Source organism: Aythya marila (assembly GCF_965140915.1).
Source record: "Aythya marila genome assembly, chromosome: 1".
Taxonomy (NCBI): domain Eukaryota; kingdom Metazoa; phylum Chordata; class Aves; order Anseriformes; family Anatidae; genus Aythya; species Aythya marila.
The window spans coordinates 128,015,974-128,032,106 of record NC_139042.1 but is presented as its reverse complement, the minus strand read 5'-3'; positions in this window follow the sequence as shown (position 1 = coordinate 128,032,106).

The following is a 16,133-nucleotide window of genomic DNA, read 5'->3' as shown; positions in this document are numbered from 1 at the left end:
ACACTGGAAAACAAACAAACAAACAAACAAAAACATAATCTAAGTGAATTTTCACAAGTGCACTTCATTTGAGGCAAAGTATGATATTACTGATGTAAGCTGGAATGAGTTCTTCCAAAAACTACCATGAAGTGTATTTCATTTTTTCAAACTTGTCCTGTTCCTGAAGTATTCCCAATGGTACTATTGCAGATGTTCATTAGCATGACTGGCGGATGGACAGATTGCATCAATAACATGGTACTTTGTGCACTCCTATGATGGGTGGCCTTTGATGGATTTCAGTACAACTGTCAGAGCAAGTCTATGGGGAACATAGCCTCGTGGCTTTCAGTTTCATGAAACAGAAAAAAAATATAACTCTTTCACTGCAGAAGTATTAAGGGAGCTCTGAATGCCAAAGTGAATTGGGTTTTTCATTCAGTGACTGGTCAAGAAGAAAAGGTGTTGTAGGAATATGTATTGCTGGCGTAGTAAAAGCAATTCAGTTATGTACAATATACGACTGTCAGTTCAGACAAGTCAATCTGAGATTTAAAAGATTGAATATTCTACCTATTTTAAAACCTACAAATTTCTTGCACACTACATTGGTATTTGCCACAAATTAGTTATCAATATTAATACCATCAGTAAAATAGTTCTGAGAGGTTCTACCCAATACAGTGTTTGTTGTTTAGTCTTCTGATTGTTCTGAACAAAACTGTTAAAAGAACACACTAACAAAACAAACCTGTTTCAATACTTGAGAAAGATAAAGAGAAGTGGATCAGTTTGTTCTGGATATCTAGGCTACATCCTACTGATGCTCTTTACACCACAGTGGAGGCTTATCAGATCTGACAAGCCTGTGTGCTTTGCTTTACCCACCTACACCTCATAAGAAACAGATGTGCTTTTGTACTCATCTAGATTTCAAAACATAATGGGTTCTAACTTCACCTCTTTTAGCCATGCTCCTTGTAGTTCTGAGCATTTAGCTAACTCTCTTGTAAAATAAGACCAAAATTACTTAACTACCTAAAAAGTTTCTTTTAATATAGATAAAATTGCTTGAAGAAGTGAGAACTGTTTCTTGATATTAACCAAGTTATTGCACCAAATTTAAGACCTTTTTTTTTCTTTTTTTTTTTTTTTAACTTTTTCCAGTCTTTAGACCATCATTACATTATTTCAGTCATCCACAGAATCAAAACCAAGTTGTATAAAGTGGGAAAGTCTCAAAGTCTCAGACCTGATATCCAATTTATTTTCATTTTCCCAGTGTTACAAAGGTATAAGCCATGTTCAAGGAACTTTAATAATCAACAACAATTAAAAAAAAAAAAAAGGCTGAGGTAAGTTTACCAAACAAGCAAATTGACTTTCTTTATCGGCTCTAAATTGCAGGGAGGCATGGGGTGATATTGAAAACAGTGAAAGACAAGATCTTTTCTGCAGTGGAACACACCTTCAAGTGATATCACCAGCCTGCTGAAGTCAACAAACCAACAAATAATAGCAGAAGGAGTTTCAAGCTAGTTTAAAGAATATCTGACCAGCTAAGGCACCAAAACCTTAACTACCAGTACACATTTAAAGATCTGAGGAGGTCAGATGCCTCCTGAAAATTGCATATCCCTTGGAAGACTTGAATGCCAACAAATTCAGGATCTGGATAGGCTGCACCGATGGGCTGAGGTCAACTGCATGAAGTTTAACAAGGCCAAGTGCCGGGTCCTGCACCTGGGGCGCAATAACCCCAAGCAGAGCTACAGGCTGGGAGAGGAATGGTTGGAAAGCTGCCAGGCAGAGAAGGACCTGGGAGTGATGGTGGATAGTCGGCTGAATATGAGCCAGCAGTGTGCTCAGGTGGCCAAGAAGGCCAACGGCATCCTGGCTTGTATGAGGAACAGTGTGACCAGCAGGGCTAGGGAGGTGATCGTCCCCCTGTACTCAGCTCTGGTGAGGCCGCACCTCGAGTACTGTGTTCAGTTTTGGGCCCCTCGCTACAAGAAGGACATGGAGGTGCTTGAGCGGGTGCAGAGAAGGGCGACAAAGCTGGTGAGGGGCCTGGAGAACAAGTCCTACGAGGAGCGGCTGAGGGAGCTGGGCTTGTTCAGCCTGGAGAAGAGGAGGCTCAGGGGTGACCTTATCGCTCTTTATAGGTACCTCAAGGGAGGCTGTAGCGAGGTGGGGGTTGGCCTGTTCTCCCACGTGCCTGGTGACAGGACGAGGGGGAATGGGTTTAAGTTGAGCCAGGGGAGTTTTAGGTTAGATGTTAGGAAGAACTTCTTCACTGAAAGGGTTGTGAGGCACTGGAACAGGCTGCCCAGGGAAGTGGTGGAGTCACCATCCCTGGAAGTCTTCAAAAGACGTTTAGATGTAGAGCTTAGGGATATGGTTTAGTGGAGGGCTGTTAGCGTTAGGTTGGAGGTTGGACTCGATGACCTTGAGGTCTCTTCCAACCTAGAAAATTCTGTGATTCTGTGATTCTGTGAAATTCACTTCATATGCAATTTAGCTGAACCCAACCTCTTGACTGTTTCATGAATGTGTTATTGATATACATATATTTAAAATCACTTGTAACTTACATGTATGTATGAAACTTATGCTTCGGGATGCCTGACCAGAGGTGAAGTCCAAAGGATGACTTACAGCACTAGGTTTGCAACATACATATAAGGTGGTACTTTCCTGACCAGCTGCATCTGACGTGAAGGGTACAGGAGAAGGAGAGACTTCAATAAGGTATAAATGCAAAAGGTGCATATGCACCAGCACAGAAAGAAAGTCCCCCCAAAAATCAAGTCTCTAATTCAGCTCATGTCTACATCTGCACTCTTGCCAAAGAAGATCTAGAGCTACCTGTGGGATAATATGCCTCATATGGTGTGTGTAAATAATCAAAAATCAAAATTATGAGAAGTTCAAGAAAGACAGGATCATACTGTTAATGCTACCAGCAGATGAAGTACTACCTTATTACTTGGCAAGACTGTCATCCAAACAAAGCTCTGAACTTCTGAAATAGCATCTTCATGAGCAGATTTGTCAAGGGATATTCATGTAATCCCACCCTACCTTACACTTTTTAATATCACATCAGCATTCAATTGCTAATGACAGAAATAAGTAACAGCTGTTTTTATGAGTACTCTTGCAAGAATGTGTAACATAATAATAGATGTTTTTACGGTAATAGAATTTCCTATAGAATACTAATTGAATGACTCAGTTTGTTATGTTTATATGCAATTACCAGCTCATGTATATTTCTGGAGAAATACAGCTAAATGTATTTCTGTATTATGAAGTTCATTTTGAAGAATATTTTAGAGGTGATTTAAGGTGATATCAATCATCATTGCAAGACTCTGAAAAACATTGAATCATACAATCATAGAATTGTTTGGGTTGGAAGGGACCTTAACAATCAGTTCCAACCCCCCTTCCAGGAGTAGGGATATGTGCCACTAGACCAGGTTGCTCAAAGTCACATCCAGCCTTGCCTTGAACATTTCTAGGGATGGGGAAGATGGAAAATACTTCATTTTAAAAGAGTTTATTTTCATGACAATTGTTGCCTGCTATACTTTTCACTATGGGTCCCTTGAGTGGTTCCAAATGTACCAAACTTTTCAGTATATTTGGCTATAGTCCACAAAGCTATTGTGTATGAAAAAAATCGAAACTCTTGCCTATTTTGAACAAACAGAAGCCCATAAGTACATTGAAACTCTTGAAGGAAGAAGCTCCTTCTGGCACAGGAATTTTGTTCCTGTATTGCCTCACTTCTACACCATGCAGCTAATTGCACAGACCTTGGAAGGTTTACAGGAAGATAACAGGAAATAAAGGTTTTGGCATAAGTGCTGAGAAGCCTGTCTCTGTGCTTAGGACTGGAAAATTACAGCATAGTCTTAAAAAAACATATTTTTTTTGGAGCACAGATTTTTCAGTGTCATTCTTCTGCATATGATATATGAAGTATATGCCATGGACTCAGAAAAGCTCATCAGCCTCTCTTTGCCTCAGTTCCTAAACTGTAAACCAGAGGGAAAACTTGCCTATCTCACAGGAGTGTGGTGAAGGTGACCTACAGTTAGAGGCACTGAGTCTATACCAGCCATGTTCTGCCAGTTTGGGTGCAAGAACTGTGTTCTATTTCTGACTCTAAGGCTATTATATTTGTGACATTGGGCAATAAAATTACAGATAAAGATAACTAAACTTAGGTGTCAACATATATGTATCTACTTCAGTATTAGCTCCTATTATACCTAAAGAAGCTCTAAGAACCAAGTTGGCTGCCCACACAAAGGCACGTATTAGCATTCAAGATACCCCAAGGTATCTCACTTGACCTCCTGCTCACCAGAAGGCAAAGGATTCCTTCAGGTTTTGTGCCATATCTGTAAGTTCCACATGGATATCAGAGGTTCCCTAAGGCATCTCCAGTGGCATTAGATACCTATGCATAGTTTCTGATTAAGTCCTCTTTATTTCTATTCCCACCTTTTGTCAGTATGTTATTGCCTACTTACTTGACCAGTTCTTTAAAGAAAGTGCTTCTCATTACATGTTTTTATTACAAAGCATCAACTTTGGTGGTAGGAGCCTGAAATATCCTTGTCTTCAAGAGTGCATTTCTGAATGATATAGAGGCCTAGAGAACTCAGAAACCTTTGAGTTTCATCTCAAAATTTACTGAATGGTCATCATGACTTGAATTTGTATTGTGTGAAACCTGGGCCATTACTGGTAAGGGGAAGTGACCTAATGCTGATTCTAATTATTCAAAAACCCTCCTAGAAACGAGCCGAATAATATCTTAATCAATTGGGTAAAAAGGTATTTTACACACAAAACTGCAGTCTTTAGGAATGGTGAGAGAAAACAAGTTTTTCATGCTGAAATCTTGGCCTGAAGTGAGAAGCCAAAAGAAAGAAAGGGTGGAACTGATGAGCTTTCATCTAGACATTAGGATGGGGGTTACCTCACCTAGCTTTATATGCTCAGTTCTGAACTGGTGACTCCAGAATCCATGAATAGTTGCACAAAAAAATAGGATCCTCATGGAACCAGCTTGCCTACAGTAACTCAGAAGCCAGCTATAGAAAGGACTTGCCACCTAGACTTGCTTCTCTCTCTCCATTTACTATAGAAAGGGTCACTGATTATGAGTTCAGAATCAGTGCAAAAAAGGTGGAAGGAGGAATCCCAGCCCAAGGGATGTCAGGAATATTGCTTTAGTCCTAGAGCTCTACAAAGCACACAGAATGAACTAGCTTGTTCAAAGCCTCTGATACAGACAGCACTTGGTACCTGTATCCAAAACCAGTCCTCAATGTTTACAATATGCATGAGCCACACAGGCAGAATATACATTGAATTGCTGCTGCCACTAGTGCAGTATCCTCATAATAAGACTACAGTGCAATACCTGTCTGGTCTGCAATGATTGCCACTGTCTCTTGTTTGTCCACCCAAAGTCAAGGGAATACAAAAATGTTACAAACTTCTCCTTTTAAGACTTGAGTGCTTCAGGTTTTTTAAGTTTTCCTCTTGCATTTCAGTCCCAAGCATAACCATCAATAGCACTGAACTGAGAATGAATTCTGACCTGCTGTTCTTATCGAAGGGAAAATATTTGCCAGTGAGTATCCATTGTGACTGGAGAAGAAGTGTCATTTTCTCTACCTGTACCCTACCTACCTATTCTTCCACTATCCACACCAAGGTCCACAGTACAGGAAAGAAGATGCTCTTGTAATCAGAATGCTGGAATGAAGAAGCAAAGCATGTGTATTCTGAGTTCAAATTCAAATGCTCTGAAATAACACAACAAAATCTGTCAACCTTATGGGGATTGTGACAGTTTAAAGACACAATTCTCTCTTCTTGTTCACCTGGAAGACACTAATCTCACCTTCCCTCTGCAAAGATGTCTACTTCAGATTAGTTTTACCTAAATCTCTCTGTGATGCCACCATGCTTTCATACCCTTCTGCCTCAACCCTACACCTGGAGAAACCTCCCTTTCAAAGTATGTATGGCTACCGTTTCACTCCTTTTCACCTTAAAATCTTTCATTCTAATAATGCCTGCAAATCACTGATGTGGTACTCAAAAGGTAACTGACAAACCAGGATGTCTCCCTAACTCTAACTACTTTCTCCACTTTATTCCCATTTTGCCTACTCCTACCTTTATTCTGCCTATGTCTGCAAAGCACTTAATCCTATATAACATGCAGATTGCAAGCTCTTCAGGTTCCAATTCCCTCTACAGTGACTACAAAAGTACTTATAATAGCAATACAAATTGAGGATGCAAAATCCTCTTTCCTTCTCCAGTGATGTGGTATGTCAGCACCCAATGATCTGGAAACCAAATAGAGCACATATTTATAGGAACCAGAAATTGAACAATTCAACTTTCCATCTTCTAATAGTGGATCATGTAGCCAATAGGTAATACATTATGTTCCAATCTGTGTCCTTCAGGTGCAATTACAGTTTGGAAAAGAGCAAACACCTTCCTGAAATTGCTTTGCATTTACAATAACAAAAAAGATTTGGCTTTGTTATGACCCTTCCATAATCTGAATCTATGCATGGCCTACGAAAATAGAAAGCTTTGCCTTGAATTACTATAGCTCATAAGAAAAGGTACGGTGACATGAAATCCTTATTGGGGCAAAATACCTTTCTTCAGACTAACAGTGGGTACTTGCTTACTGCAGGGGGACTTTGTCTGGGATTTGTATACTGCTATCACAGTAATGAAGGTAGCGTAGGTAAGCAATAGGAAAATGCTTTTCCACTTCCTGTATAGGCCTCCATTTTTCTTCTTACCGAAGAAAAAAACAAAAACAAAACAACAACAACAACAACAACAACAACAACAACAAATCTTCAGACTTCAGTTATGGCAGTCTCCTTCAGTTAGCTGTAAATCAGTCCATAACTAGCAAGACCATACGCAGTCAAACAGCTACAGAACTGCATCATAGAAGTGAGTGACGTGAACCCTTTTTAACTCCTTGGGGTGTTATGAAGTTTAACTACTGTTTACATATGCTTGGAGATCTTCAGATAAAAGGTAATGTGTTCATATGAAGCATCATTAATATCACTGTTGCTGCTGGCCAGTAGAGTCCTCATAAAGGTGGATAAATAAATAAATTAACCAGAGTAACATGCAGGAATTTTCTCTCCTCCTACTGCAGTGTGCAGCAATGGGAAATCTATGGTTTTCCATTCCCCTGCAACAGCATGATGTACTAGAGAAAGTTGTCCTAGACTATAATCAGAAGTCCTAATGTCTTTACAGGCTATAGGCCAAATACTAAGTGATCATGTGGATTAGCAATCCTGCTTTAGTAGCTCAGTATAGTTCAGACCGCAGCATACATTCCTTCCCACTTTAACTATTGAAAGAAGCTTGGAACGGATCCATTCAGTATTGCACTTGCTCCTGGGCTTGCAGTTTTGTCTTTGTTGCCCTCCAGTGTTTTGGAACACAATTTTACTATATATCAGTATAGAAAATAAACATTCTTAGTAATGGCATATACTCCTAATTGGAAGTCAACACACTACCATCTAGAGAAGAAAACAATTTGCCACAGGAGATACAATGTAATGCAAAGCAGACACTGACATTGGAAAGAAGGACTCTTTATGAGTATGCAGATCACATACTTCAATCTCATTTGTTTGCTAACATAATGGATAGTGTACAGCTTGTTCCCTTCATATCCAACATACCAAGGAAGCCTTTCAAATGACTTTTTGTTATGAAGAGATTTAGATAATTAAATGGGATATAGTATTAGACAATAAAAATATGATTACAAGACTATGGCTAGGAATGTCAAAACTAACGATATAAGGAAAGAGGGCAGAGTCAAGGGAAAATCTTATTTATTTATTTGTTTGTTTTTCAATAAATGTTCACATGGTTCGCAGGCTTATGTGAGGTGGGGGTACTTCTAAAGAGATGAGGATATCTTGACAAAGTAGAACAGAAACAGAGGCAGAGGAGTTTTATGAGTTGTTTGAAGTAGTCTAGAAGTAGGAGTGCCCTAGGTCTCTTTATTTCTAGTTCCTTCACTGTGGTTTGTCTGTGCACTCAAATGAGAATAATATGCTGAACCTCAGGTTGCTGGTTCCATCTTTCTTCCAAATGGGTAACACAAAAACACAGATCTAATGGTTTCCTTCTGCTCCCTGCAAAAAGTATGTATTTAGGACTTCAGTAAGTAAAAACATATTGCCAGCCTAAGTAGTCTGGTTTGTGCAGTGAACTTCTGACCAGTAGTGTAATAGCCATCCACATAATGTATCATTAGGTTCCTACCACCCCATTAGCAAATAGATTCTCTTGGGCATTTTGCAGCCTCTTCTCCTAAGCTCTGTTCCTCAGGAGTAACTACTTAGAAAAACAACAGCCACTACAGTCAAAGGTGGTGAATTAAGGGCTTAATTTGACATCTGAGCACTTGCAGTCATATTCTGAGAAGCTCTTGTTTCCCTTGCTGTGAACCCTGCTAGCTCTCTAACATTTTGAGATTCCTCTACTTAAAGACACTGATTAACATGCACTGGTCTTGCTAGTGGTCAATGTTTAATACATGCAGGTATTCCTGCCCCTGTTATCCCAAGCAGACATAATTTTCCCCACATCCCCAGCCTTTGGGTTTCATTATCACTTTCCAGTAAGTATTATCCAAAGTTCAGGAATCATCACCATCGCATCCTCCAGATCTTCACTCCTGTTCTCCACCTGAAAGTCTTAACTCTTAAACATGCTACAGAAGAAATAAGGTAATGAAAATGGTACAAAGTCCAGCCTCAGGAAGTGTAAGTTCACATACTGTTTATCTCAGAAATTAAGCTATTTTTAATAATTTTATTCTTAGTATTACTGAAAAATTGTCGTTCTCAAACAAGAAAACCCCTCTCTGGAAGTAGATTAGCCACTGTGTAGTCAACAAAATATCAAAATAAATTTGTGCTGGGCAAATAAAATGTTAAATGCTACCTAATAAGCCTGGCAGGAGGGCATGCTCCTTTACAGAAACTGAAAAGGGGATGACACTGGACAATTAACAACTAAGATGCTGTCAGGGGGATGATATCCATCAGAAAATGTCCAGTCTTTGAGATGTACTGGTAGGGCCCTGTGTATGCACACACCAAGCAGAAAAAGCAGTGGCCTCAGTATATATGTTGTGGCATGGTTGTAACCTGCCAGGACCACTGAAAGGGCTTGAATTGTACTTCTGGCTACTGAAAATAGCCTTTGACTTTGAGCAGGAGCAGGGTTATACACCATGTACTTGCCTCTTTTTTGACCTAGTTTATTTTTTCATTGTGGTTTTCAGGCTAACAGAAATTGTCACTAATATTTCTGGTCTCTGCAGAATTTTCATTTCCTTCAAGAGAGCAAACTAGCAAGCCAAATCTATAAACATAAAGCATTTTTATTATGCATTTTATTGAGACTGGAATAAGAACCATCAGGAACAGTTACACAGATATATATATATAAAATTTCTACCACTAGAGGCCTGTAATGTTCTGCATATTTGGCAAAAAGCATATGATCTGTCAGTGGCACAAGAGTACCTTAAGTAAAAATCTGCATAATATTTTTAAAGAAGATTCTGCATATTTTATTTTAACTTCCTAAAACAACTCTGCCAAAGACATAACAAGTTTCTCATAACATAATAAGCAACTATTTGGTAGCTTAATAAGACCATAAGAGAGAACACTCAATAACTAAATCAGGTAATATCTATGCACATGAACAACTTTCCTCAGCTCTCTTTAAAACTCATGGACTGATCCCTCATGTAATGTTACTCAGATTGAGATCTACTGGGCAGACACACAGCCAGCTAGTTTCCAGTTAGGAATAAGCACAAGTTTAGGAATAAATCTTTACACACTGTATTCTTGTGCATTTGATTTGAAGATACAGCCTGACATCTTACCTGTTATTGGTACTGTGAAATATGTACCTTTCCTATACATGAAGGCTATACTAATGCTGTTGGAGCAGAGTCTTTTTCTTGTGAAATAATCATGACAGAGGTATTTTCAAAACAACATTTCTGTTGTTTCTAAGTTTCCATTGTTTTTGTTGGAGATTGCTTATGTTTTTCATTTGTTTGTTTGCCTATGTTGATTTTACTGTTTGATAACTCTGTTTTGTTCTATTTTTTTTTCCTTGGGTATAAATAAACAAGCTGAGTCCTCAAACCAGTGTTGTTTTTTTTTTTAGTGCTGACATCCTCCAGGTTGCCACTGCAGGTCTAACAGCAACCCCTGTGCTCTGAGTCCCTTACAAGCTGGCCATAGGTACATGGGTAGAGCCAGTAACATTTCATGATATTGATTTCAGAGCCCATGTTCATTTCTTACAAGTCATGGCATATGTTTCATTGGAAGCATTTGCAAAGGAAGGTGAGAAATGGCAGGAGAAATTGCTTCCTGAGATAACATTTATCTCACTTAAATTTACCTATCTGGAAGTTAGATGTCTTCAGCAAATCCACAGCCAGTGGAGACATACCAGCATCTTTAGAAGATGTGTCCCTGTACCACTAACTGTTAAATCAATCACAGGGTGGCATGAATCACCTGGTAGCAGTACCTAGCTTTTTATACTAAGAAAAGAAAGATTAGAGAATGAACACAGAGTTTATGCCTAGGTATTAGATAGTTCAGTTCAAGCAAAGTGTCCCTTACATGTCTTCTAGTCTCTTTATTGACAACAGTACTGAGAGTATGTGGTTTTGAGGCTCTCAGCTTAGGGCTCTGCAGTAATATCTCTGTGTGGAGCATAATGCAAAGCAAGCAAAGTCTAGTGTAAAGAAATGGGGAAGCTTTGATTTGTTAGTGCTTCCTCCCCCACTTACATGGGTGTACTGTGACCATGTAAAAGATAGGGGAGTCAGACTTACCCACAGCCCCTAGGCCATTCCTCTAAGAGCTGACCAAATTCACAGTGAAAAGGCTATGTTTTAGATAGCCCTTGAGATAGCAGGTGCTGCACTTCCCTGCTCTGCTCTTCCTACTTGTGTAGCACTGCTACCCTCTTTGAACTGAGAATCAAAGGTCACCACAGAGTCTGAGAGGAGAAAATCAAGTGAGGAAGCAAAAGGAGGGAGAGCTTTGGAGATGGAAGTACCTCCCTTGCTATCCAAGCCAAAGCCTGAAGGTGACTCACATCCTCCTCTGCACTAGATCTTGCACAGCTCCTATACTGGGGAGCTTCATGAGCTGTTCTTCCTTTTTTTTTCCCTTTCCCTCCTCGCCTCTGAAATGATCCAAAAATTCCTCCTCCTCCCCATGAATGACCTTCCTAAAATTCTTTCCCCAGAAAGTGAGCTGTTCTGCTTGGTCACTGGCATATCCAAGTCCTGTTATTATTCATTGCTCCAGGCACCAAACAAGCCTTTAGGCATTTACTGCAAAACAGCATAGTAAATCTGACAAACTTGGTAGAATACACATTCAAAGTCAGGTTCTCAGCAGATATAAACTGATGTATCTCTAGACCAAAGGTGATCCTCAATACTCACTTGAGACAATCTGTACAAAATGCCCCAGTAAAGTCTTTGAAAGCTTTCTGGTTTTAAATTGGTGTAGCTTTACTGATTTTAAACTGTGCTGCTTCTAATTCAAAACAGCACAGGAATGTTCGATAACAGCCTTATTGTGTGCCTCAGTGCATGAGCAAAACCCATCTTCCCACACACAGAAAGGAGATATCTTATAAAATAAAGTGTCAGCTTTAGTTAGCATAGTAACATGCTGAATTTTCATATTGAAATACAGCATATTGAAGAGCTGATAAACAAATCCTCAGAGCTGAAGCTTCAAATAGGACAAGACAGCAAAGCAGAATTATGCTGCCTTTTCCCAGCTATAGATTTGGTGCAGTAACTCTGGGGAACAGAGACCATCTAAATCTCCATGTTCCTGGCACCACTGAGTATTTATTTTTTCTGACAGTGCAGAAGAGCCAGAGGACTGGGTGACCCTGGGAAGTTGATCAGCTTCCAACTCCAGTAAATTCTTGCCATAGGAAGCTAGTATTCCCTTTTTAGGGTTCCTAAAGAATATATGCACCCCTAGAATAATCAGGCTTGCTTTCTCCCTGTCTCAAGACCTCATCAGTAAGCTGATGTAAATGTTGCAAAAAATATGTGGGAAGTACAGAACTACTCATTCTCTCACGCTAAAACAAGTCCTTCAGCCTGGCAGAGGCCACCCTTTAAATAAACCTTTAGCTTTGCACACAAGAGACTAGATCACTCAGCTGCTGTTAGCAGGTGTAGTTACTCTGATGTCAGTGGATATCATGTCAGACTGAGGCTCATGTCAGACCTTTGTCTTGTGCCCATATGCTTCACAGGACAGTGGTGCCAAACTGTTGTATTTTAAACAATCACTCAACTCCTGGAATTAATAAAAAACAAAACTAAGCCTTCTGGAAATGGAGACAGAACATCTCAGTGCAACTCCATGGAAAATTGTTCCCCTGCCCTGCACTGCACAGTGAAAACATGAGGAGTCATCAAAGCAAAAGTGGGTAGTAACAGTCAAGTGACCAGGTCCGGGATGAAACCTGCAAAAACCAAATCTCGTTTTCACCAACTCTGCAATGAGCTTTCCTTGGCACTTCTGGAAACCCCTTGCCTTCCCACAGAATAAGGACATTCGCACCAGTACCCTTTAGAAAAGCAAACTCAACACTCCACTGAAAGATTTACGAGTGCCAACTTCTCTATTTCTGTCCTCCCTCTTTAGAAGCAAAGGTGCTCGTGCTGTCTAGCTGAAGACTACTAGCTTAAAAATTTCTAGTGTGAAGACATCCCTTCATTCCCGATTGACTGTATAGCAAAATGAGTCTTTAATGTCAGTTCTCTGAATGACTTAAAAAAGATCCAAATACAAATAAAATATTTCAGGCTTTGCAAAATGAAATGATTCCAGTAAAGCCATGAAGACATTTCAGACTCACCAAACCCTGGCCAAAATATTCTGCTTAATCCATGATGATTGGTCAGAAGTTGCAGCAGAGGTTATGCCAACTAGATATAAGGATAAGAAAATCACCATGAGAGTGGTGCCACACTGGAACAACTCAGCCATACTTATGGTGGAATCACCATCCTTGGAGATTTTCAGACCTTGACTTCAGTGAAAAAACACGTCACCAAGCAAGACAGAAAGTCTGCAGATGAAGATGCAGACTGGGTTGGGCAGGTACTACCCATGTTCTGGAGCATAATCTTAGCCACTGCCTATATCATGGAATAGTAGAATATCCTGAGTTGGAAGGGACACATAAGGATCATCTTGTCAAACTCCTGGCTCCACACAGGACCACACAAAAACCAGACCATATGTCTATGTTGTCCCAACACTTCTTGAACTCCAGCAGGCTTGGTGCCATGACCAAGACCCTCAGGAGCCTGTTCCAGTGCCCAACCATCCCCTCACTCAAGAATCTTGAGTTTCAAGAACATCTAATTTGAACATGCCCTAATGCAGCTTCATGCCATTCCCTTGGGTCCTATCATTGGTCCCCAGAGAGCAGAGCTCAGCGCCTGCCTCTCCATTCCCTTTATGAGGAAGCTGCAGGCCACCATGAGGTCTCCCCTCAGTCTCCTCTTCTCCAGGGTGAACAAAGTGACCTCAAGCTACTTCTCATATGTCTTGCCGTCTAGGGACTTCACCATCTTTGTAGACTTCCTTTGGAAATTCTCTAATAGCTTTATGTCCTTCTTGTATTGTGGCCACCCGGATTTTGCACAGTACTTGAGGTGAGGCCACAACAGTGCAGAGCAGAGCAAGGCAATCACTTCCCTTGATCAGCTAGCAATGCTGTGTCTGATAGACCCCATGGTACATTTAGCCCTTTTGGTGTCAAGGCATGCTGTTGATTCATATGCAACTTGCTGTTGACCAGAGGCCTTAGATCCCTTTCTGCAAGTCTGCTGTCCAGCTTCCCACCCTCATCTGTAAGTAGAGCCAGGGTTGCCCCATTCCAGATGCAGAACCTGGCACTTGCACTTGTTAAACTTCATGCTGTTGGTTGACAGGCTGTATAATTTGTCAAGGTCTCTCTGCAAAGCCTCTCTACCCTCAGTGGAGTCAACAGTTCCTCCTAATTCAGTGTCATCTGCAAAGTTACTTAGTGTAACTTCAAGTCCAGCATCCAAGTCATTTATGAAAACATTGAAGAGAACTGGCCCTAAAATGGAGCTATGCAGAACCCTGCTAGTGACTATGCTACAAGCTAAGAAATCACCAAATGATTATAACCCTAGTTTAGCAAAATGTTGGTGAAATAAAATAGACAACATAGGTACTGCTTTATATTCAGAAGTAGGCCCTGCCTTCTATATTAAAAGAACCCATCTCGTCAAAAGTTATGCAAATCATCAAGTCTTTCAGCAGTCAAGTACCATTATTGGTGTTGATAAAATATCTGTCCAATGTATGTTTTGCTATGACACTGATAATTATAGTGCAAGGTATGATCATTCACCTGCCTGACAAGAGAAATATGACTTCCTAAGACTGGTGGGAAAAACAGACAGACATATGCAAATACACTCACTCTTACTATGCACATACACAGACAGACACAGGTAGTTTTATTTAGTAAAAGGAGTCCATACAGTAAAATATATATAAACTTGACCAAAAAAAAAAAAAAAAAAAAGATAGGTTTCACTCTTCTCCCCTCATTTCAGTTTCTTGATTTATGGATATAAGGAACAATTCTCTTGAGAGTTGTTGATAGAGTTTCTGCTTCAACCAACTTTCCCTTTAGCACACACACTTGGAGGTGGTATAGCTATTGAGGAGGACACAAATGGAGAAAAAGCAAGTTCCTGCAGGGCTTTCAAAACCAACAGTTAGATGTAGAACTTGTGAGCATCCACAGGCTCGCATATTTAGCTTGAGCTAGGTTCAAAACAGGCAAGTGCTGGGTAAGTAGTCTCTGTAGTGCTGATAATGCACCTCACTCTCGAACTTCACTTCCTTAATTTCTTGGCACTTGTCTGCTCTGGCATCCACTTCACTTGACATCTGCTACTCACAGCCTCAATGGACAGCTGTGCCCTTTGGGACTTTTGTTCCATTTTCCCCCTGCTATCCAGACTAAGATGGGAAACAATGACAGCAAAAATCACACAAGGAAGGAAAGCATGCTGCATTTATGCGTATTGCTGAGACAAGGAACTGAGGAAAGGAATAACAGAGGCTTGTTTAGCCCTTTGGGAACTTTTCTCCTGAAATACAGACCTGAGTATCTAATCAACAGCTGCTGTTGTGTCATCCTTTGTGTTGAGATTTACTATTGTCATGAACTATTAAATTCAGGTAAAGATGCTGTAAAAGTAAAGGTAGAAAGGCCAGTATTTTATTTCCTGTTTCCAGATTTTATTGGAATATTTGGGAATGTGGGGCAGAAATAACTACTTTCTTCCTTGCAGACCTTTTGCCATTCTGTGATACTCAGGTACTCAGTTGGCCTAGAAGATTTCTCTGTTTAAAACTGAATTTGCCTAAATCTACTAGTGAGCTAGACAAAAGGATCCAGAAAGTAAAGACTGGTTGCTACTGTGAAAGCTGCTATTATTTTTGCCTTTGATCCTGATTGTGCTGCTCAGTTTCTTAGGGGAAATGACTGTAAAACACATCCAGACTTCTGGGGTTTCAGACTGTCAGTGACTGGAAAGAGACTTGCTGCACTTGCATCCTAAAATTAAGTCACACTGAAAATAAATAAATAAATAAATAAATAATCAGAAGAGTGGACATCGAGTTTTTCTAGCACTTCCATTCACTTGCAAAGGATATTCATATGCTTGTATTAAGAAGGAATCCTGTGTGCTGTTCCCAACATCAAATGCACAGGAAACATTCCTTTTGTGATTCCATATGGACCCTTCTGTTGCAACTCTCTATGCATAGAAGGTAATAGGATTTCAGCTGTGAAAAAAAGAGAGTCCTCATATGTTCCTACGCTAGTATATCTTGTAGGATTCTCATGAAAACTTGGAGAAGCTTATTTGTTATTTGTTAATATAATTCAAGGGGATTTTAGTG